This window comes from Canis lupus, chromosome 15 (genome assembly GCF_048164855.1).
Source record: "Canis lupus baileyi chromosome 15, mCanLup2.hap1, whole genome shotgun sequence".
Taxonomy (NCBI): domain Eukaryota; kingdom Metazoa; phylum Chordata; class Mammalia; order Carnivora; family Canidae; genus Canis; species Canis lupus.
In genome coordinates, this window is record NC_132852.1 from 50,599,966 (window position 1) to 50,624,528 (window position 24,563).

The 24,563-nt window shown below is 39.3% G+C and overlaps 1 long non-coding RNA gene and 1 pseudogene across 1 annotated transcript in view; one reads left to right on the forward strand and one right to left on the reverse strand.

Moving 5' to 3' along the window:
• The window catches only part of LOC140604434 (uncharacterized), a 207,788-nt gene that overhangs the window by 171,865 nt on the left and 11,360 nt on the right, over nt 1–24,563 (forward strand). The gene's annotated exons all lie outside the window — the stretch shown is intronic.
• Nucleotides 1,436–3,687, reverse strand: LOC140605371 (protein Shroom3-like; annotated as a pseudogene).

Genomic DNA, 24,563 nt, shown 5'->3' on the forward strand with positions numbered 1-24,563 from the left:
GGGTACACTGCCCACAGGCAAGGAATGCCGCTTCGGATACATTCCTGGGAGTGACACACACTGATCTATGTTGCCTCAGCCTTTTAAAAACTAAACAACCAATCAGATGTCCTCCAATCCGGTCTCACAGTTTCATTAAGTCTCTTTCTACTACAAAGTAGTAATAGAAAGAGGTATGTTCCGAGCAGCATTCAAGGTCTTGTGTCTCAGTCATGAAGGGTAAGAGGGAAAACACTGGCTTCTTCCAGGATAGAGTTATTTGCTTTTATCCTGAAAAACTCCAACAACACATATAGTTTATATATATTAAAGATTTATTTATTTTAGGGAGAGTGTGAGTGGAAGGGCAGATGGAGGAGAGGGAGAGAATCTCAAGCAGACTCCCTCACTGAGCACAGAGTTATATCCACTACCCTGAGATTATGACCTGAGCTGAAATCAAGAGTCTCCTGCTCAAGCTATTGAGCCAGTCAGGGCACCTCCGTTGCAATAACCTGTATAGTTTAAATGTGGTTTCTATTGAAACATTTTTAGATGAAATCATGTTGAAATAAAGGGCAGTCTTTTGGGTGGGCATTTCTGAAGAGTATTAAAGTGCAGAGGAAGTCGGTGTCAGCAAAGTACCATTGAAAATACATCCCCACCGGGAATCATTTCACTTGCAAGCTCTGGGGGCAGAATCAGGGCCCTGTCTTTGGAGTGAATTAGAAGGCAAGGACTTCCAGCAGATATGACCTTCTCCTGGCCCACTAGGATCTTGTTGCCCAGCTTTTGCTGCTCAGTGAGGAGTGCTCACTGCATTTTCACAAAATGCTGGTAATCCGGAAATTGGTCCTCTGAAAGGTAGCTGGGCAGAATGTCCAACCTCACACATTCCCTTCCTTTTTTTTCTTTTTAAGATTTTATTTATTTATTCATGAGAGACAAAGAGACAGAGAGGTAGAGACATAGGCAGAGGGAGGAGAAGGAGGCTCCATGCAGGAGCCCGATGTGGGACTCGATCTGGGGAGTTGGGGAACCACTGAGCCACCCAGGCATCCCTCCCTTCCACCCAGGTGGGCACTATGCTCCCTGGAAATGCAGTCCCTTCCTTGAGCCCAGGGGTCTCCACTTCCAACATCTCCTGTGGCTCTTCAGAGTAGGATAGTAGGGGGTAGGGGTAGGGGTAGGGGTAGGGGTAGGGGTAGGGGTAAGGGTAGGGGAGGCAGGTAGACCAAGGCCCAACAGCACAGACTCTGCAGGCAGCAGGGGGGTGGTGTATGGGAGGATGGGGGTGCCCTCCCTGGCATCAAGTGCTGCTGCTCATACAGGGCGTGCTGGGAGGCAGAAGCCCATGGGCGTTCCTGCTGTGGGTTGAGCTTCCAAGGAAGGTGTTCCTGAGGTCACAGGACTGCATGCCCTTAATACTGTTCCTGTTGGCAGGGCTCAGGGGGTGTTAGCGCAGGTGACTGAGGCACAAGGGCCTGTGGTCCCACAAGAAGGCCTCCTTGTCCTCCCTGAAGAGCTGAAGGTGCTCTGGCTGCAGAGCAGGTGAGCGTTTGGCCTCGGAGTGGGGGTGGGGGACCAGGCTAGGGTCAGTACCCCTTCCCAGCTGTTGACCACTTGGCTGCCAAGACGCTTCTTCCAGCTTTAGCCCCCTGTTCTGGAGGTGTTTCTCCCAGTTGCATAGGGCTTCAGTGGTTTCAGAGAATCAGATATTGTCTCCTAGAAGTCATTTCCCGAAGTATTGGATGTTGGAACCTGCCTGTTGGGCCTGTAGTTGTGGCTGTAAGTAGAGCTGCCTGCACTTGCAGGCCTCTAGGTCCTTTGGGCCAGCTGCTCCGTCTTGGAAACCTCCAGCCCCAAGCAGTGGGGTTCCCTGCACTGAAAGCCTTGCACATCCTGCCCCCACCCAGACTGGTTGTGTACTGGTGCGGTGGGTAGGGTGGCCCCTCATACCTTGGGTCTGAGCGGTAGAAAGAAAGTGAGGCACTGGCCCTCCCCTCTAACATTGGATGGGCCTGTCCACATGGCTCCTGTGATCTGGAACGGCTTTCCTTCCAGCGTCCTCTGTGTGGGTGTTGACTGAACAGGTGGGAAGGCATCCAGGTAGCCCTCCTGGGCTCCTCCTTCTAGCTCCGGGCTACTTTGCCTTCTTAGACTTCTAGGAATGTTCTGGAAAGAAGAAAAGGCTGACTCAGTCCTGTCAAAGTTGCTTCACAAGTTCTGGACTAGGCTTTCTTTCTCTAGATTCTGTGGGAGGCATTTGTGGTCTTTGTGGAAATCATCCTCCCAAGTCTTTGGGTACCTGGAAGGTCTCTTGTCTTCACCCACTCGCCTACGGGGTTAGAGGCTGTGGTAATTAGAATATGACTGGTTGCTGTGGGTGCTGTTTCCCTCACTACGATGTGAGCTGTTGCCTTGGAGAGGTGTGGGATGTCTCTTTAGAGAGGCATTCTCTTCATTTTCACGTACTGAAGAGAAATGGACTCTGTAAGAGATACATTTAACTGAAGTTCCAGGCTTCTTCAGTACTGGGGACATTTAGTTATGTTCTAGGGACTCAATGAAGGCAAACCCACATCTAGATCCATTTTGGTTTCCATTCTCATCAAGATTAGCTCTCTTGTTGCAAGCTCCCTGAGGAGCTGTATATCCACTTTCTTTGGCCAGTGCAAGGTAGAGTGTGCTCTTACTACCTATGGAAGGCTGGGGCACCTGGGAAATGTGTGGCTCCAGGGAGGGTCCCAGGTAGAGGCCAGTCAGCATTAGAGTTGGTCAATTGGGCCTTCTGGTTATAATTGTGCTTGAGCTTCACTGAGGGCTATTCTCCAGACTCCTCTCTAGCAGAATATATGACTGTTCCTCTATGAAGGGAGTTTTCAGAGAGCCTGCAGTTTGCCTGAGGCTGGAAGAACCACTTCTGATCAAAGTTAGATGAAGGCCGAGGTGGCTCAGTGCTGAAAGGCTTCAAGCTGACATTGTGAGCTGGGGACGACAGGAATGCCTCCCCTTTAGGAGGCAAGTTGTCAGTGGCCATGTCCAAGGAACTGGAATGCTGCTGGCTCTAAGACATGAGTGGTGCTCCCTTTCCCAGAGGAACATTATGCCTTTTATCATGACCCTGGCCATCTGCTGAAGCTCAGGCTTCCCTACCTTGGAGAAGCAGGGCTGAAGAGTTCACCTCACACTCTTCTGAGGCTCCCCCTGGGGGTTCATAGAGTGTCTTGACATAGCAAGTGTCTGGCCATTGCATCCCTTCTAGGAGGTTACCTCAAACAGAGGTGATGTCCATGAAGCCTAAACACTTCGGCCAGAGAAGCCAGGGGGTGGATGCTCAAAGATGCTAGAACTGGGACTTTGAGGAGCTTTAAGGCAGAGGTACCTGAGCTGGTCAGCGCTGCTGGTGGACTTGGCAGGGGAAAGAAGATGGCAGAGTGGGTATCCCCACACTGGGCTCCAGGTTCTCCATGCCCTCCTGGAAGCTGCACTGTCAGGGCCCTACCTCACATTAGCATGCTCATGGTTGTAGAGGAGCTAAAATGGTAGTGTTGGGGCCAAGAAGTGCTGGTTGTGTCCTGAGATGTTTAACATTATGCTGGCATTGGGACGATTCTCCCCCAAATTTGGTTAGAATGCCAAGAGTGAGGTCAGCCTGCAGGTTCACTGCACCTTTGCTGCAGCCAGAGCTTTGTCCCTCCTGACCATGCTGCTTTTTCCTGTGCTGGGGGGTCAGAGATGATGTACTTTGGGCTAAAGGTGACAGTGCCTGCAGGTTCAGATCTGCACATATATCTCATTGCCTCTGGCATGGCCACAGCCATCCTCAGGGTTGTACAGGCTCCACGCCAACTCTGAGTTCAAACCTCGCTGCTGCTTGGGGCTTAGCCACACTCGATCATGGGCAGTTTGGTCATGCAGTGGCTACAGCAGCTGTGCTGGGCGGGTCCCGGGTGCAGGGCTTCAGGGGGCTGAATCCAGATATATTCAAATATTAATGATCTGGAATCATTTTTTCAGGTAGATTAATTTTCTACTAATGAATTTCAAGGATTGTAAGGAGAGCATGACAAAATAGTATTTATAAAAAGATGTGTTTAATCACTCCGGCTTGAAAACAACTGCTATAGGTGTCTACATCTCACCTGTATAAAGGTTTCATGTCCTCCAGAATTTAGAATTATTCTAAATAATGATGATTTGTGATATGGTAATAAGGAATTTGTAGTACAGGCCATTTAAGGAAAATGTCAGCTATCTGGGAATAAAGAGACTATGAGAGGAACTTTATTGAGCATATAATAGGCACCAAGTACGGTGTTAATTTATCGTCCTTTTTTATATCATTTTTTAAAATGTTTACAATAAACTGTTTAGGCAGATATTATTTCCCCCATCTAAAATAGAGGAAATTCAGAGCATTTAAATAACTTGTCTGGATGAAAAAGCCATTTTGCTGTGAATATAGGATTGAGACCCAATTCTTTGGGTTCAAAGCCTACGCTCTTAACTACTGTGCAAGAAAATATTAACTGGGGCATACTAGCTATCTCCAGTTGCTGAAAGGGCTGATGTTCAAAAAGAATAGGTTTTACTTGGGCCATTCTAGAGGCTATAAAGCTTGCAATAGTGAAGAGAAATCAGTAAGTGGTAGATTTTGTTTCAGTTTAAGGAACTTTATCACAACTAGTTATCCCTCAGGAGAACAGACTACCCCAGGAGGTACTGACTGGACAGGATAACAGCAAACAATAAAATCCAGTATTGATTATCTTGGGTCAGAGTTATTTGAAGAAATATTTTCTTCATTTGGGTAAGAGGTTAACTCTGTGTGTGTGTTTTTTAAAAAAGATTTATTTATTTTGGAAGGACAGAGAGAGCGCGGGGGGCAGGAAGGGGTAGGGGAAGAGGAGGAGAGAGAATCTCAAATAGACTCCCCACTGAGCACAGAGCCCAACATGGGGCTCAATTCTGTAACCTATGAGACAAAATCAGTAGCTGGATGCTTAATCTACTGAGCCATGCAGGCGCCACTAGATGTTAACTCAATTTTAACTCTGAAATTCAGTGGCTCTTCTGAATTATTTAAGTTAACCTTCTACATAGAGTCCTGACATGTAATCATAAAACCAGTAGGAGCCTACTAGCTTCTATGTATTCTTATCTGCAATTAATTTATACAAATTTCCAGTATTTTATTTATCCTTGAATACCACCTTAAATTCTTTTTGGAGCAAGATGGCAGGGAAACATTTTTCTCCCCAAAAGTTCATGCCATCATATTTTTCTTACATTGACATTTTTATTTCTATTTGTTGGATTGTGAAGTATTTGAAGATTGTGGTTATATTTTCAGGTTGTCTTTGGTAATGATCCATTGCTATATGACCTCACTTACTATTAGCTGACCATTGCTCTCTTGAAGGTAGTTTTTAAAAAATTCCTTTTATGGAATGGACACCAAAACAAAACATAATTGCATATACTATCTTCACATAAATTGTATATACTATCTTTTTAACTCTGGTCAGCATCTTGGCCCCTCTTTCAAAAAATCTAATGAATTAAGGGGTTAAACTCTGATATATAAGAAAAATTTAGTTATGCCAAATCAAGTATACATTGCATACTGAGATATAATAAAAAAATCTTCTAATGATCACTCTCATGATGGATTATTATCCAACACAGCTGCAAAAGTCTTGGGCAGATGAAGATAATCTTTTCCCCCAAGTGGATCAGAACATGAATTATAAAAGATTCGAGGCTTTTCAACTCCAAGAAAGTCACCTGGAGTCATGCCTTATAGCTATAGTGGTAAAAGCAAATAAAAGAAAGAAATTTTTGACTGAAGAGTCAGTGGTGGGTTGCCATTGAGTTGCCCTGGACACTGGTCTGGAGATTTGACCTCAGTGTTTTCAGACTTTATATTTCACTGCCTTGAACCTTATTGACATTTGCTTGTTTACAGTGCTTCTACATAATAAAGTAAAAAGGAACATAAGTGTCTCAGTTAAATATAGGTATAAACTATATAAGGGACATTTGTGGGAGGGTAAACAGTACAGATTACTTCTTTGGAAAAAAAGAATTTTCTGATTGTAGGCCAAATATTTAGGTTAAAATATCACCAGTGTCTTGAGTTTTTAACTTGTTACTGGCACTCTAAAAATCAGTGAAATATGTCATAATGTTCACATAATGGCTACTCTCTGACAGCAATAGAAAGCAATTATGTTTGTATAGCAGTAAATATTTTAGACTTTAAAATAATTATTTCAATATGAATATATTATAGCCTGAGAGAAGAATTTAATTTTAAAGCCTGTATAAATTCTCATCATTCAGTGGCCAGAAGAATTAATGGCTTTCCAAGGCTGCATACCTCTTTAGTTCAATACAGATTGACCTAAAAGTGACAACTTTTGATGACCTGCCTGATTCTCTTTCTACAATTCCATATAATTGTGAGATGTTGGAGCACAGGATTCACATTGTTAGTCTATGCTTTCTATATCTACCAAGATACTTTAAACTCAAAGACTGTGTTATGGGTGTGTTGAATTGAGTAGATAGTGTATGTCTTCCCCTGACCTAACCATTTGTTCCCCGTGGGCCTCCCTTAACATTAGTCTGTTTCTTGTCTTTTTACTCCCATGAATATGGTTACTTCTATAGAAAAAGTGTTAAAATGCCAACTGAGAGAAAAATGAGGGCTTTGGAAGGGTTCTTCTTATTGTTCTCAGAGTACGGAATTATTAGTAATTTAGCTAATTGAACGCAGTGAATGCTGTAGGATATGTACACCTCTTTTGAAGGGTGAAAGGGTATTATTTCTGATAGGCTGATGAGGTCAAGGTTAAGATAGTGCACAAAACGGGAAAATTTGAGAATTACCAACAGATATAAATCATACTGCCTCAGAAAATCAGATATTTTATCATGTTAGGCAAATATGAGTGACCAGAAAGGGATATAAGGCCCATGGCAATCCAAAAATTTAGTGTCCTGGAGGCTTCCCTTGGGAACTGAGTTGTGGGTTTGAAGTCTTGAAATGGGAGGACAGTGACCTAAACAATGAAGCATTTACTTAATCTACAGTGTTGCCCAGAGAAGACCTTGGATTTTCGAAGACAAATCTATCAAAGAAACCAACACAAAGCAGGTAAGCTAAACAGCCTAGAACTGCTTTGCTTGTATATGTAAATATCAGAGCAAACTTTATCTGAGCTTCAACCTCCAGCCTACTTGCAAATGATGTCATTATGCAGACCTAGCTTTGGCATGAAGACATAATTAGTATTCAGTCTGACAGAAAACCATTTCATTTAATTCCACTGGCTGAGATCCAACCAGCAGTATATATATGACAGCATACGAAACAGGCACTTTGGGTAAAAGCAGGCTTGGCATTAGTACGCTGAACAGTGACCTGGAATAGGAACAGGGACAGAGCAAGGTTGGAAGGAGCAAAGGAACAGAGGGAGTTGTCATTCCAGTTCAGAAACCCACTGAGTTCATGTTTTAGGTGCAAAGAATGAGGTTTATTTAATAAAGATTCTTATGCCCTGTTAGTCATGCTGTCTGACAAATTTATGAACATAGTCATGATTAACTTTTAACCTGAAAAAATTATAGACATCCTTATAGGAATTTACCTGGAATGAAAATCTTATCCGACATATTAAATGTCTTTTGCAATATGAAGATTGTATGCTGTCTCTTTAACATATTAGTTCTTTCTCTGTGACCCCCAGCATTTTTACAGATCTGGGAACAGTCTGAAAAATATTTAACTGACACAGAGATTACAATTAACCAATGCTGATATTTAATGCTCCAGATGTAACTCCATGGTTCTCTTTCCTGTTCTGTGTCCTGGGAGAGTGACCTGTATAGACTCCATCACCAGTCTTCCTTATCCTATGACTTCTAGTTGGATTTTGTCAGTAGGAGGCACCAACAAGAGATGCTTGGGGATTGAAAGGAAATCCCTGCAGGTTCCCTGTGGGTAGACTCTTCCCTCTGCCGAAGACTACAATTCCTCTTAGGTGGCACTCTCTATAGAGTACTCTCTCTGAGTTCTATAATCATTTCTGTCCCCTGTCTTTTTCAGGCCTAAGAGTATCACTCTGATCTCAATAACCCTTGGATACGCATCACTGCATTTTTCCCCCTAAACCTTGCCCATGTCTTTGAAAATGGCCTTTATTAAACTTACCTCAAATTGTCTAATTTTGGTTTTCACCTGTTTCCTGATGACTATACCTGATAGTTACAGGTTCTGACATGACTGGACAAAAGTCAGAATCATCCAGAGAAAGAAAAAGAGAATGTAACTAGAGAAGTCCAGGAGACTGTTGCTTCACAGGAATGAAAAATAGTAGAATTAATTGGTGGGATTTTTGAATGGAAAGGAATCTCCAGTGTCTGAGGTCAGTTGATGGTTCATTGTCCTGAAATTTGTGGACAAGGATGTTTCTATAAATTCATTTTTAGTAGAGGACGTGCTGTGATGTTTGCTACAGAAGTAAGGACAAATTAAAGTTGATTTATAGTCTATTTTTTTATTTATATTTGTAGTTATGGAATTGATGGTCATGAATGAAAATAACAGTTTTTACTTGGTCAGTGTGAGAATCAAGCTTTCCATGGTGATCTTCTATCCTTTTCAGGCCCCATGTCCCAGCATTATCATCCAAGCCAGCACATTTATGTGGGTGAATAGGGATTAGTAAATGGGAGTGGCCTTCTGGCTCACTTTTCTGATCTTTTCCCACTCCTATTACTTTAGTCTTTATTTCCTTGTTTATAAGTAAATCTTATTGATTGATTGAATGAATCTTTAACACAGGATATAAGGCGCTTTAACTTTTTTTTCTACTTCAATTCTTTCATTCTCTCTCACTCTCATAAATATTTTTGATATGAAGTAAAAGAGAAGAAACAAACAGGGGAGAGAAGAGCAGACATATGTGGATGGAAGGGGAGCAGTTTATTGTGAGAAGATGGGACAAAGTGAAGCAGGTGCTGCAGGATGCAATAAAACATTCAACTCCTATATATCCTTGCTAAGAATGCTTGCCTCCCAAACTAGGTTCAGCTTAGGTAAATAGTAGAATAAGTTCTGTGATGGTAACAGCAAACAACCACAATATTTTGCAAATCAAGAGAAAACTTTGGCATTTTCGCTTAGTCACAGTGGCCATAAGACTGCAGAGAAGATGCATATTTATATTACCAAAACCTAGCAGGAAAAAAAAAAACTAGCAGAGTTCACAATCTATTATTTCTTTGAATTAGCAAGTATTTTTTGAGTGCTTTGTATGCGTCAGGCACTGTCATATATGCTGGGTGCCTGGCTGTGAATGAGGTGAATGTACATTCCTTTTCTCATGGATCGCGCATTCTAGTTGGGGTAGACAGTCAATAAAACATGAGTTAAATATGTAATAAGATAAATAGTGAAACTTGGAGGAGATGATGAAGAAGATGGGACCACCAGTCAACCTGAGAGTGGGACCTGGGCAGTCAGAGGCTCCTCATCCCTTCCCATGTCCTCAGATGTGTGTCTGACCACTGTGGGGACCATTTCCAAGGACACATAAAGCCTTGAGAGAATAAGGTGTTGTTGAGACCATCTGGACTGAATACCTGCCTGGATTTCATTGATTTCTATGTAAAATTTTGAGATTCTGGAGAGTAGGTCCTGAGATCTGCCTGTATTGTGGCACCCAAGACAAACCTTGTATATAAGTTACCTTTCTTATTAAATCTGCCACGTACCAATCTGGGTGGTTTGTCTCCTTCTTCTGTCTCTCTGCTTTCCACACAAGGGGGCCAGTTTTCAAACTGAGTAAGTACTCAAGAGAAAAATGAAGCAAGGAAGGAATATAGGAAGTGCTAGAGAGGACACAGTTTTAAAAGGGGCAATCAATGAAGGTCTCATCGAGAAAAGACCAGAAGTGGGTGGAGATGCCCATACATATGTGGATATCTGGGGAGGACATAGGATCAAGAATAACTAGTGCTGAAGCCTCGAGGCAGTAGCACGTTTGGAACATTGAAAAAAAAAAAAGAACAAGAATATTAATATAGTTAAAGTACAGAAAGTCAAAGAGGTAGAGGTTAGAGAGAGGCAGCTTGTGTAGGTCAGGGGATAGCAAATAAAGAGCCAGACAGTAAATATTTTAGGCTTTGCAGGATACGTAAGATCTCTGTCACATATGCTCCTCCTTCTGTTCCTTCTGCTTTTTGTCTATCCTCCTCTTTCTTTTTTTTCTTCTTCCTCTTCTTCCATTTATGCTTCTGCTTCTCCTTCTGCTTAACCCTGAAGAACATAAAAATCATTCTGTGTTGGAATCTACCATCTGAATTTGACCTGCAGATAGGAGTTTGATGACCTCTCATATAGATGACTTTAAGGGGGGTGATATCAGTTATATTTTAGGAGGATCAATTTCTCTGCTCTCTAGAGAATAGGCTAGAGGACAAAGATAGAAACAGGGAGATGGTCAGCAAGTCTTGCCAGCTATCTAGCCCTGGACGATGGTGATGGCATGGGCTCTGGGATTGCCATGGATGTGGTGAGTTTGAGTCTACATATCTTTGGAAAGAACTGGCGACAGGACTTAATGATGGGTTGGATATATGAAGGATGCAGAGAAGACATGGATGGCTCCTTTTTTTTTTTTCCTGAATAGTTAGAAGAGAGAGCTACTGTTTACTGAAATGTCAAATGGGAGGAATCTTGAAAAGTAACTATTGAATACACCAAGAAGAGATTATTGCTAGCTTTGAAACTATTTGTGGTGTTTTGAGGAAAGGGCAAACCCCTGATTCAATTAGATTTTTGAGAGACAAGAGAGATAAAGAATGGAGAGAGTGAATAGGGACAACTCTTGATAAATTTATTCTTTTTATCTTTCAAAAAATTTTTAAATATTTTATTTATTTTCTTGAGAGAGCATGAAAGAGAGTAGAGAGCACAAGTGATGAAGGGTAGGGGAGAGGGGCAGAAGGAGAAGGAGAAACAGACTCCCCACTACGCAGGGAGCCCAATGTGGGGCTCAATCTCAGGACCCTGAGATCATGACCTGAGCCAAAGTTAGATGCTTAACCAACTGAGCCACCCAAGAATCCCAAATTTCTTCTTTTAAAAGTCTCATAGAAATGAGATGGTAAATGAAAGATTTTGTAATTATTATTTTTTTAAGAAAGTAGAAATTGCAATAGAATTGTGTGTCTACGGGAGTGTTGCTCTAGTTAAGGGAAGCTGAGATATAGGAGGGAAAGAGGAGAATTGCTAGAATGATGTCTTTGAGTAGATGAGAGAGGATGAGAGCAGATGGAATGGGAGGCCTTAAATGGAGTTTTGGGTACTGCAACCATTGTAACAGGGAGGAAAGCAAGATACAGACATAGGTGGATGAATAGACGTATTGTGGGAAACTAGAAATCCTCCTTGGTTTCCTCTTTTCTTGCTGAAAGAAAAGCAAGGCCATCAGCTGAACATAAATACTGGGGAGGTTAGAGGCTTTAGATTAACTTTCTTTTAGGTTAACTTACGATGCAGTTGTGTGTGAGTAAATGTAGAAGGGTTGCCATGAATAGTCCATGTGAGATTAGTGGATACCCATTGGAAGTGAGACTAAACAGTGTGACTGTATTTTTTTTTTCCTAGCCACTTGTGGAATTGCAAAAGCACTGGAGTTAACAAAATGATTGAAGCCAGAGAGAGACAAAAGACTTGAGATAATGCAAGGGGTCATTATAATTTGGATCGTGATATTTTAACTGGTTAGAGAAGGAAGTAGAACATTGAAGAAAATAAAGGGTAGTGAAAAGGAGGCAGAATGAATGGATTATAGGTATTGATGGGGTTGAAAAATTGTGAGAGTTGTGCCACTAGATGGAAGGTGCTAAAAAGATAGGTAGTGAATGGATAGTGGGACACTTAAAAATGAGGTCTCAGGATGTTGTAGTTTTTGGTAATGAGAAAGTCTGGGTATGAGCATGAATTATGGCTCTGGTAGGGTGGGAAATAAACTCCTTTTAGAGAATTAAGGAATTAAGAGTCTGGGTTTAGAATAATCATCTATGTGGAAATTTAAACCACTAAGAATTGCCCAGGTATGTTGTTGTAGAAAGTGACAGTCAGCCGGAAGCTAAAAATCTTAAAGGAATAAGCATGAATGACAGCTTGGCAATGATAAGTGGTTATTACAAGGAGAAATGGTGGTGGTATAGTTTGAATGCAGGAGATTCAAAGTTTGTTTTATTTTACATTTGTTTTTAGAGAGGAAAGTGAGACTGTGTTCTATAAGCAGCAAGCAGTATGCAGTCCCAGTGATAGGGAGGGAGTGAAAGACAAAACAATTATTGGTAGGGCTGTCAGGAAAGTCAGGTTTCAGTAGAGAAGGAAGTTGGAAGAAAAATGGAGAAAAAAAGAGAATACAGGGAATTTTGCTGATGGCTGTCTATGAATTTCAGAGGGAAGCATGGCTAGATTTCAGAGTTGGGTAGAAATGAGGACTGAGGTGTAAAGAATGTCTAGGGAATTAGAGTTGGAAGTTGAGGGGTGCCTGGGACTTGTGGGATACATTTGGTGCCCGAAGTGATGGTGGTGGTGGTAGTTTCAAGGCAGTCAGGACCGGGGGGCTAGGAAGGGAAGGGTAGGCCTCTTGTCAGAAGCTTGCAGAGATTGGGCTGCATTTTGTTCCTGCCAGAGGGGCTTGTGAGAGGTGGAGGGTACGGGAGGAGAGTAGGCTAGTGCAGATTAACATGTGTGGGTATATTAAAGGACAGTCTAATGAATACAAGCTATGGTTATGGCACTATATTAAAAATAATTCATTGCCATCATCCTCATCCTCAAAAGTGAAATATCCAGTAGTTATTCCCTGCTATGGATTATAATTGTAATTTACATAAATTCTTTATTATTAGCTTCTCACAAATATCCTCAGAAGTAGATACTGTGAAATAAATTTGTAAGTTTTTAAATTTGAGACAACTGAGAGCCAGAGAGTTAAAGTAACTTGTCTGAGGCCTCACAATGAATGGTGAAGCAGAGTTCAAACTTGGGCCATGGGGCTCCTCAGTCACTCTTTCTTTGGTAATACGGACTGTTTTTCCATTAGTGCACATACTCTCTTTTTAATAATCTCACTAGGATTTTTCTCTTCTGTGACACTAGGCAGAAATCTGTACATGGGGAGAAATGTAGGCTTATCTATTGATGGATGATTTTCTGAGATTATATTTAGAGAAAACTAAATGTTAATTGAAAACCTATCTGTTTTATTAGTGATGTCAGATGTAATGATTTCACTTTGGTGTGGTGTAGTCTGACAGAAAAAAAAATTCCAATTATAGACTAATTGATTTTTGCCATAATGCAAACAAATAGAGATTTCTATGATCTTTGCTTAACGTAGAATGTGATTATCCTTGCCTCTTTGTGCCCTGCCCACTATAATCTTCAAGCCTCCCCCTTCACTTAAATGCCCTCTTCAATAATTCGCCTCTGGACTTTAATTGGTGATTAATGCTAGGCTCATTTAATGTAGTTTAAATTTGATTATCCAGGGGACCGGTACTCTAGAAAGTACAGCATCTGACACCAACAAAAACTGTTTCTCGTGGTCATTTAGTAAATAACTAAATGTTGTGGTAAAAGGATATGAAGGGCAATAATCCTGAGAAAGCTGAGAATAGATACAACTCAGAAAATGGATTGCCATGAGCAACTCTAGGTAGATTATGTTAATTAGATACAGAAATTCAACATGTCTGGTCTATTTAATCTTATTTATGTAGTGTGCTGCTATTTTAATAAAAATATGCATTGTAGTCAGAGTCTGGGAATTATTTCCCTGGCTTCCTATGGAAGAGATACCCTTCCCAACTGCTCTGTGCCTTTATCCATCCTTTTGTGGCACAAACCCAATTTGAGGAGTGCCTGTCATGTAGAAATCATTCACTCAGTGTTAATGAATAAAAGCAAACACAATCTCAGTTCAAAAGAGATGATTAGCACTCTAAGTCTTATCACGTGGCTGATAGTATATTTGTAGTAGGAATTTTTCCATAGACACAAATCCTCTTAATTTCTAACCATGGCTACCCATTTGCAGATAATGCATTTGGATATGAGAAGTAGGGTGAACAAAAGTGGATGGTTCAGAACTAAACATTTTCCTCTTAGAAAACAAACTCAAAATAGAATTCCCTGCCGATGGCTGGGTCGGAGAGGCAACACCATATGCAATGTTCTAGAAATATATTTGTTGCTGTGGGCCTGCTAATCACATCATCCAACTTCATCCAATGAACTTAAGTACTTGTTTTCTTACATTTCAACTTACACTTCACATCTGTCTTCTCTGTCTTCAAATAACAATTGTTACCACAATTTTTCTAAAAGTATGAATAATTCTAAGAATAGGCCAATGGAACACAGAAAAAAATACCCCAACTACTTGCCCAGGAAGAAGGTCGGTCCAAGTTAACTTTCTGCATGACAAAGAGGTAATGAATGCCTGCAGTGCTAAGAAGTAGAGCTTACGCTAAATCTGCCTTAACTTTAAAAAGCTTGTGAGAGAGATGGCCTTGTCAGGACCTCAAGAATACCAAGTATCTGTAAATAGATATGACTAAGGGTAGATTTTCGTAAGTATATAATCCAAATTATTTTTATCCACTAATACCTGGAAATGATGAAAACAAACATCTACCATCAACATTCATTTAAAAAAAAAAAAAAGGTTTTAAAGCTAAGAAAGTTCTTGGTGTAATGTGCAAAGCTGCCACCTCAGACAAACAGTTGTTCTCCACCTCAGTTATTTCACTATGTATACACTGTCAGACAAACATTTACTCTTCCCAATCTTGAAGATGAAGAACACAGATTGGAATCGTTAAGATCTGTTTTCTCTCACTGTTATGAACACCTTGTCCCTTCTCTTATTTTTTCTTTCAAGTCTACAATGCACTTTGTGCTTGAATTATTCTCTCTAGCAGCGTTCTGTAACTTGCAACTTAGCTTTGGTGTTCTCTTTCCAGGCTTTTCAGGGAAGACCTAAAAAGAATCTTAGGAGAGTTAAGACCAGAGGCACCTAAGTGGCTCAGTTGGTGAAGCAAACTGTCTTCAGTTTAGGTGATGATCCCCAGGTGCCTGGATAGAGCCTCATGTTGGGCTTGTTGCTCAGCAGGGAGCCTTCTCTCTCTCCCTCTCCATCTCCCTGCTCACGCTCTCTCTGAAATAAATAAGTAATATCATAAAAAAAGAGGGTTAAGACCAAGCTACTGAGATGGTGAGATATTTATGCATCAAGCCAAAGGCCACATGTGTAATTCTTGCTCCTTTGTCATTCCCAGACCCTAGAGTTTGTCGTGACTTGGAGGATGAGGTTAGATCCTGGTCCAACAGCACCAAGTCTGGGGCCAGAGAAGAGCAAGACTTAAATTCAGAGTAAATGTAGATCCATAAATCCCTGTTCCACCTTTGTTCTCAGTGATTCCTGATTCCCCTAGTGAATTCACTATTCATTTTATGTGCACAGTACTTCATTTATTCATCTAGAGTGTTTTGAATGCCAGTTCTGTACCCAACTCTATTTTTTGTGCTAGAACTACTGTGCTAAACAAGATGCCTATACTTTGAAGAACGTTCAACATAGTGAGAAGAACAGACATTTTGTCCTGCCCTACAGGGAAGGAGCTTACAGGCAAATGTTTTAGGGAATTATGTCCTCTGTGGCCAGCCATGTGGAAGAGCAGAGGGAAATATGTGAGGAGCCATGTTTGCCTGGGAGGTTAAGTTCCCTCCATGGTATAGAACACTTCTAACATAATCCTTTTATTTATTTATTTATTTATTTATTTATTTATTTATTTATTTATTTATTTTTCCCATAGGGCTTTTATGTCTGGGTTCCTATATATGTTTAAATTTCAGCCTAGCCTTTTATAGTTTTGCTGCTCAATGTATTTTCAAAGCTCCCCCAATTATAATATTTAAGCAAAGGGGCATCAGATTTTGAAGACCCTTCTTTATTGCCATATCTACCAAGAAGACTTTCCTATTGTATCTATTAGTTATTCCCCTGGGAAACTCACAAAGCAGTTTGTTCCCCTTTTATGGCAAATTTTCTTATTCTCGATTGTAAAATAATTGTTTGTGTGTTGCTCTTGATTTGATGATTTTGAGAGTATAGCACAACACTTTTCTTTAACATTAATTAAAACCCACATGAACAGAACAGCCCTCGAAAGCTATTTCCCTCTGCTCATCCACACCACATAGGCTCCTCTGCTTCTGAAAGAATGGCTAAAACTAGCCTAGGCTTCAGGACCAATCTTTGTAAACCACAGGACACAGTTATCTGTCCTCTCAACACAGTTGTCAGGTGTCAAACTGGGATTCCTCCTGAAGCTTAGTTGGCTTGTAGATGGGATTGTTGAATTGGATCTCCTAATTCTTTCAGGGTCACAAAATGCAGTAATGGAAGGGACCCCAGACAGTCAGAGAACAACACACTTATTAGAGCTAGGGGAAATGTCTTAACTGGGATGCCTGAGGGGTTAAGTGTACTGTAACGTCAATGTGGTTCATTCTCAGGCAAAGGTGTGGCTGAGGATTAGGCTTTTCCTACACAGCATTGGTAATGCCTCAGACATTACCAGTACCAGTGGGTGGCTGTGGAAACTTTTACTCCTCCTTTATAATATCCATTAACATTTCTCCTTCCTGCCTCTGTACTTCTTACATACAGACAACAGACATTTTCCCCATCTTATGTTACATGCTATGCAAAGTGAAAGACAATTCCTCTAGCTGAAGCCTCTCCTTACCTCAGTAAGATTCCTTACCCTAATATTAGCCCTAGTAGAAATGCTAACCTCACCACTGGCTTCAGAAATTCAGCCAAAAAGCTGTGTACGCATTTGTCAGTATTACCTCTGGCCTGAGTCTGGACATTGGTAGGGTTTCCCCTAAGCAGTGTGTTCTAAGAACCAATCCTAGATTAGTTCTAAGGCCTTACAAAACCTTTAGATTCATCTTTGTCTTAGGAGTGTAACCTCTGACTAATCAATTTCTGAAATGGGGCATGTAATATTACTATTTCCTTTGTAGGGGTATTGTGATAAAGAATACATGTAAAGTGCTTAGCACAGTGACTACCATATACTAAATAGTGATTGTGTGTAGGCTGTGCTAATGAGGACCGTTACAATTTGTTTTCAGGCGAATATTACCAGTAACTTCCATTTACACTAAATCTATCTTCTCTTCCTCTCAACAATATACCGGAATATGTCCCATATATTCCTCAAACTAAATTATGCCTATTATGCCTAGGGAATGCCAGGGCATTTCTGAACTAACTAAAGGTAAGTTACATGTTTTACAAGGGACAAGAGCTCTTACCATTGGCTTTTGATTGGCCCTGAAACCATTCAGGTTGGACTATCAAGTCTACATGAGAAATGTAGAACATTACCATGTTCCAGCCAGTCCTGAAGAAACTAGAAAATTAATTCTGTTTGAGTAATATACACATTCCACTCCAGTTTTCTGAGACCTTTAAAAATTTAACTGTTACATTTGTAGTTTGATATCCAGAGAGGGTGTTTATGGTATGAGATTATTATCTTACCAGCTGAAGGTTTCGGTATCACCCTTATTGAGCAAGGACATGTAGCTTTGTTTATGTTAATTCATAGAAAGTGATCAAGTCAATGACAAAGGTGGGGGGGAGAGAAGGGGTGGCATAACATTTCAACAAACATTTGGAAATCTTTGGAACTTAGGGTTGTACAAATAGAATCGACCAAAAATGGAAAAGTTGTGGCTATTTTTGATGGATATTCCAGCAGTGATATATTATGTTCTTTTGCATTTTTGTTTATTCGGCTTGACAGAGGATATAAAAAGGTACTTTGGATTAAGTGCTTGAATATTTTACATTTATATAGTAACTTTCACCCCAAAGGGCTTAATAAACTATGTTTATACAGCTTTATAAATCTTATACAGAATTGGCCTTTTCTTCACCAAAAATGGTAGAAAGCCATCTGTGGTAGACATCTGCCCCACTGAAGGAGGTGAGAATTCAGGCCAAGCTCACCAAGGTAGATTCAGCTAGTACAGACATGTACTAAAATCATAACTATTGGGCAAATGCTGGCTTGGCTTATAAGTTTGGGGAAAGAAGTCCGCTGAGAACATTAATTAATGCATTGTTTAGTTCATTTATTAATCCACTATTTGGACAGTCAGTGTTGAATTGCCTTGTTCTTGCTAGTGTGTGAGGGGGGTTTCATGAAGTTTTGGCATTTCCTGTCTTGGGCCATTAACTCATTTCTATCACCTTGATTAAAACATAACAATACATCGTTAGTTATTTACTTAAATGTATTTTGTTAGGAACCCATTTTTCCTATGGTTAGAATGGAGAAAAATGGTACACATATATGTTTGGGTCATTATAAAATTAACAGATATGTAATAGCATTTTAATTTACATTATCTATATTGAAGATGATTTGTTTTTAAAATTTTTTAAATATTTTAATATTCCAGTATAATTAACATGCAGTGTTATATTAGTTTCAGGAATACAATATTCAACAATTATGCATCACTTGGTGCTCATCACACTAAGTGTACTCTTAATCCCCTTCACCTGTTTCACCCATCCTCCCATGTACCTCCCCTCTGGTAACCATCTGTGTTCTCCATATTTAAGAGTCTGTTATTTTGTTTGTTTGTCTCTTTTTTGTTATTCATTGGTTTAGTTTCTTAAATTCCACATGTGAGAGAAATCATACAGTATTTATCTTTCTCTGAATTATTCCACTTAGCATTATACCCTCTAGATCCATCCCTGTCATTGTAAATGGCAAGATTTCATTCTTTTTTATGGCTAATAGTCCATTGTACTACCTCATATTGATTCATTCATCTGTTGATGGATCCTTGGGCTGTTTCCAAAATTAGGCTATTTTAAATAATGCAATAAATATAGGGGTACATATATATTTTTGAATTTGTATTTTCATATGTTTTAGGTAAATACCCAGTAGTGGAATTACTGGGTTATATGATAATTCTATCTTTATTTTTGGGGGGAACTTCGATACTGTTATCCATAGTGCCTATACCAGTTTGCATTTCCACTAACAGTGCATGGGGTTCCTTTTTCTCCACTCCTTGTAAAACTTGTGTTTTTGATTTTAGCCATTCTGACAGTTGTGAGGTGGTATCTCATTGTGGTTTTGATCTGCAATTCCCTGATAAAAAGTGATGTTGAACTTTTTTTTTCATGTAACTGTTGGCCATCTGTATGTCTTCTTTGGAGAAATGTTGGTTCATGTCTTCTGCCCATTTTTTAATTGAATTCTTTGGTTTTTTAGTGTTGAGTTGTGTAAGTTCTTTATATATTTTATATACTAACACTTTATCAAATATGTCATTTGCAAATATCGTCTATTCAGTAGGTTGTCTTAGTTTTGTTGATTGTTTGCTTTGCTTTGTAGAAGGTTTTTATTTTGATGTAGTCCCAATAGTTAATTTCTGCTTTTGTTTTTCTTGCCTCAGAAGTCATAACTAAGAAAGTGTTGTTATGGCCAATGTCAAAGAAATTACTGCCTATGCTCTCTTCTAGGAATGTTATACTTTCTGGTCTCACATATAGGATTTTAATTAATTTTGAGTATACTTTTGTGTATGTGGTGTAAGAAAATGGTCCAGTCTTATTCTTTTGCATGTAGCTGCCTAGTTTTCCCAAGACCATTTGTTGAAGAGATTGTCATTTTTCCATTGCATATTCTTGCCTCCTTTATTGAAGATTAATTCACCATATAATCAAATCAAGTATTTCTGGGTTCTCTATTCTGTTCCATGGATCTATGTGTCTATTTTTGTACCAGTCTCATGCTGTTTTGATTACTAGTATAGTATATCTTAAAATCTGGGATTGTGATACCTCTAGTTTCATCCTTCTTTTTCAAGATTGCCTTGGCTATTCAAGGTCTTTCGTGGTTTCTTACAAATTTTAGGATTATTTGTTCTAGTTCTGTGAAAAATGATGTTGATATTTTGATAGTGATTGCATTAAATCTGCAGATTACTTTGGATAATATAGACATTTTATCAGTATTTGTTTTCCCAGTACATGAGCATGGAATATCTTTCCATTTCTTTATATTATCTTCAATTTCTTTCTGCAATGTTTTATAGTTTTCAAAGTATAGATCTTTCACCTCCTTGGTTAAGTTTTTTATTATTTTTGATACAGTTGTGAATGGGACTGTTTTCTTAATATTTCTTTCTGTTACTTCATTATTAGTGTATAGAAAACCAGCTGCACCCCAATGTTTATAGCAGCAATGTCCACAATAGTCAAACTACGGAAAGAGCCCAGATGTTCACTGCTAGATGAACAGATAAAGAAGATGTGTGTGTGTGTGTATGTGTGTATGAATATTACTAAGCCAGCAAAAAATGAAATCTTACCATTTACAATGATGTGAATGGAACTAGAGGGTATTATGCTAAGTGAAATAAGTCAGAGAAAGATAAATATATTTCACGAATATGTGGAATTTAAGACAAAACAAAGGATCATAGGGGAAGGGAGGGAAAAATAAGACAAAATCAGAGAGGGAGACAAACCATAACATGCTCTTAACTATAGGGAACAAACTATAGGGTTGCTGGAGGGGAGGAGAGTGGGGATGGGGGATGGGCATTAAGGAGGGCATGTGATGTAATGAGCACTGAGTCTTATATGCAACTGATGAATAACTGAGCTCTACCTCTGAAACTAATATAAACTATATGTTAATTAATTGAATTTAAATAAAATAAAATTTGAAATGTAGTGGATTTCTGTATATTGATTTTTGAAGATGATTTTAAATGATAAGTATCATCTTAATTTTTTTAAAAGATTTTTATTTATTTATTCATGAGAGACACACACACACAGAGAGGTAGAAACACAGGCAGAGGGAGAAGCAGGCTCCATGCTGGGGGCCCAACGTGGGACTCGATCCGGAGCCTCCGACCACACCCCAGGCTGCAGGCAGCACTAAACTGCTGGGCCACAGGGGCTGCCCTATCATCTTGATTATAAGCCATTATTATTATTAAGTAAATGGAAACTATTATTGGATTTTTATATTTCATATTGGAGTCATATTATAAGAGTCATGCATGTATAATAGTTTCAGATGTTCATTCTTGACAACTAAAGAAACAACCAAAATATAGCTGATTAGATGTAATAATGGATGTAAAATTGTAATCCATGAACAACAAATTTATTATGTTCTTGAGACTTTAAGTATCATTTGATATTTAATATTCAATGTGAAGTCTTTCTCTCTCTCTCTCTCTCACTCACTCACACATATCCGTTCCTAACTGGTGGAATCCTAAATCAGGATTCTGAAGACCTCTAGGTTAATCTTGATTTTTGTCAGAGATTAATTTGCTGGTCAATCTTTCTCTAACCTCAGTATCTTAGTTTATTTTACTCTCTGTGGAATGCAGTAGCAGAAAAAGCCTAGCTCCTGCAAGTTCTTTAACAGTATAAACTTTACAATTTTATTAATGTTTTAGTCTGCTATATTATCACTTACTGCATTAAATCAGGATAAATATATCCATGAAGTTTTAAAGGATGCCTACTTTCCAGTTGGGAACTTTAAAAATCTGATTAATTTGGTACATATCTGTGACATGTTCAGTTGAATTGAAGAAGACACCAAATTCAATATATTATTTATAAGCTTCATAAAATGCGTTATGAATATCCATACCTTCGAAGGACAAGACTAACACCTACCTTGAATATATAGGCTGAAACTAAACTCTTAGCCAATACTTCAAGCTCTTATGTATTCAAATTTCTGGAAATAACTGGGTTGTATTTGGGATACACCATATTTGTTTAATTTATAATGATGGCTTTCCCTTCATTTTTATTATTTTGTTTTGGAGCAACTAGCAACACGACTAAGCCCTGAAATTTTGGAAGTTCATATTTTAAATCAAGGAATTATAGTAGTATTTACAAAGAAGTAGAAAAGCTAAGTATCACAGTCTGGAGGAAAAATCCATGTGCACTGTTTCATTGTATTGTGACAGGTATAATTTCAGATGACAGGTGTGTTTATCTTGTTGTTCCCAAAGGTACAACAACCTCATGCCTTTTATGTACTGCTTAGGAACAATCTTTGTAGCCCATTATATTTCTCAGAAAACTGCTTTCATAAGGAACTCCCCCACATTAAATTGCTATGCGTTAGGAATTGGATTATACCTGTGCACTTGGAAACAATTGATTCTGTAGACTGGATTTCATGGGAAAATAAAAATTAAAAAGAAAATATATTCTGATAAAGCTGCCTGGGCCAACACAATTTTTCAATCAGCTGTCTGCATGCCGGGTTTTAACTGGGTGTTATATATTGCAAACAATGGGGCTACAAATAATCAAGGCATTTTACTCTAATATCTAATATAATTCTTATTGGGAATGCCTGTGCTTATGACAATAATTAGGGTTCACATGGTTAGTTCAACTAACCATTTTAGTAAGCTCTTATTTAGAGATGCCTGGGTGGCTCAGTGGTTGAGCGTCTGCCTTCAGCTCAGGGCATGATCCCAGAGTCCTGGGATCGAGTCCCACATCGGGCTCCCTGCAGGGAGCCTGCTTCTCCCTCTACCTGTGTCTCTTCCTCTCTCTGTGTCTCTCATAAATAAATAAATAATGTCTTTAAAAAGAAAAAAGAATCCTATACTGTATAGAAAACAGAGACGCTGCTTTTATTGTCTTATCTAACTTAGCTTATTCTGCAGTGTAGTAAACATAGTTGGTTTAAGTAAATCATTATTTTTTTCCCTGGAAGCAAGCGACTGTCATGATTATTTGCATTTCTCTCCTCACCCAAGTACCATGCTTTGTGTGAAGTAGGTGCAATAAATTTCTGGAACCTAAAACACTTAGGAGACTGATAGAACTGACGAATATATTTGCCTTTGATTTTTAGATTTATTAAAAAAAAAACATTGATAGGGCATCTAATCTGTCAAATTAGAGGACTAAAGAATGGTTTCCCGGCATCTATAGAGAAAGTCCAAATATCTTGGGTGCTCAAGACCCTTGATAATTTGTCACCATCTGTATCACTAGTCTCAATTCTATGGCTTCTTCTTGCAAATTCCACAGTCTAAGCCATGTTGAATTATGGTTGGGTGATCATAAATCCTGATTTGCTCAGAATGGACATATTTTATACCTATTGTCATGAAATAACTATTAGGAACTTCACTTTTCACTTTTATAAGGGTATTGGTTTCTGTCAAGTGTATGGTCACCTTAATTTATATACTTATATAATGGATCTGGTGTTTCATGCTTCTTCATATTTTCGAAAGTTATTTTTAGAGCTTCTGTCTGTCCATATGTGACAAATATTTGGGTACATGTTCACATTCAACCTAGAAGGTGAGTTGGCTTGAAGTTTCTGGGAGCTTCAAGTCTCTCAAGGGCTGTTTAAAACTAGAAAAATTATAGAGACCTGGTTGGTTTAGATATTCTCTAGAGCAATTATGTCGATTCCATTGGAGCTGTTCCAACATTGTGCTTTTCTTTGAATAATGCCAGGAACACCCTGTTAATTTAGGACTACAGTTACCCTTTCTTATACTGTTCCACAAGGATCCAGGAGCCTAACAGAATCCTACCAGTTTTTTCAAAGTACACCCTATACTATGTTTGTTTAGTAGTCCAAGGATTCCTTTATTTACCATATTGGTGTTCCCAGATTAATTTTGGTCTCTTCTGAGAAATATAAGAATTTCAGACCTGGAAGTTTGAGAGACCACAGAATGTACATTTGGAGAATTAGTAATTTTGATAAAGTTAGGTTAGTTTCCGCCTGCTTCCTCAAAAAAAGTGCTGACACCCAATAGGAACAAATACAGAACATCTGCCTGGTTGAGTTACTTTGATTTATATGAATGTAGATGTGCACAGATTTATTGAACTCATCTCCATGGCATTGCCTTCATCCATAGTTTTCTGTCTACTTGCCTTCCACCCCCTGCCTTTGGTTTTCAGCTTTCCAGCTAGATAGTAAACATTTATTTTCTCATTTGGCTCAGGACATACAACTTCTGTCACGGTTAATACAAGGCACTGGCATCTGCTAAAACAGCAATGCTGCTCTAAAAGCCTGTGGTTCAAATGACAGTTCCAATTCTTCTTTTCTCTTGCCTTTACTTTTAGTCATGATAATATGGGAGGGGGGTTCACAGTTCTTAAAGTTCTAGGAAAATAATTTATTCGGCTACTGTAGAACCAAGAGAGTTGGAGGAGACATTGGATGGTTTCCCAGGAGCCTAAGGCACCTGTGTCTACTAGAGCTGTCTACTCTTATCTCAAGAAGGAATGTGAAAAGAGGAAGACATACACGTGGCCAACAAGCACATGAGAAAATGCTCCGCATCACTGGCCATCAGAGAAATACAAATCAAAACCACAATGAGATACCACCTCACACTG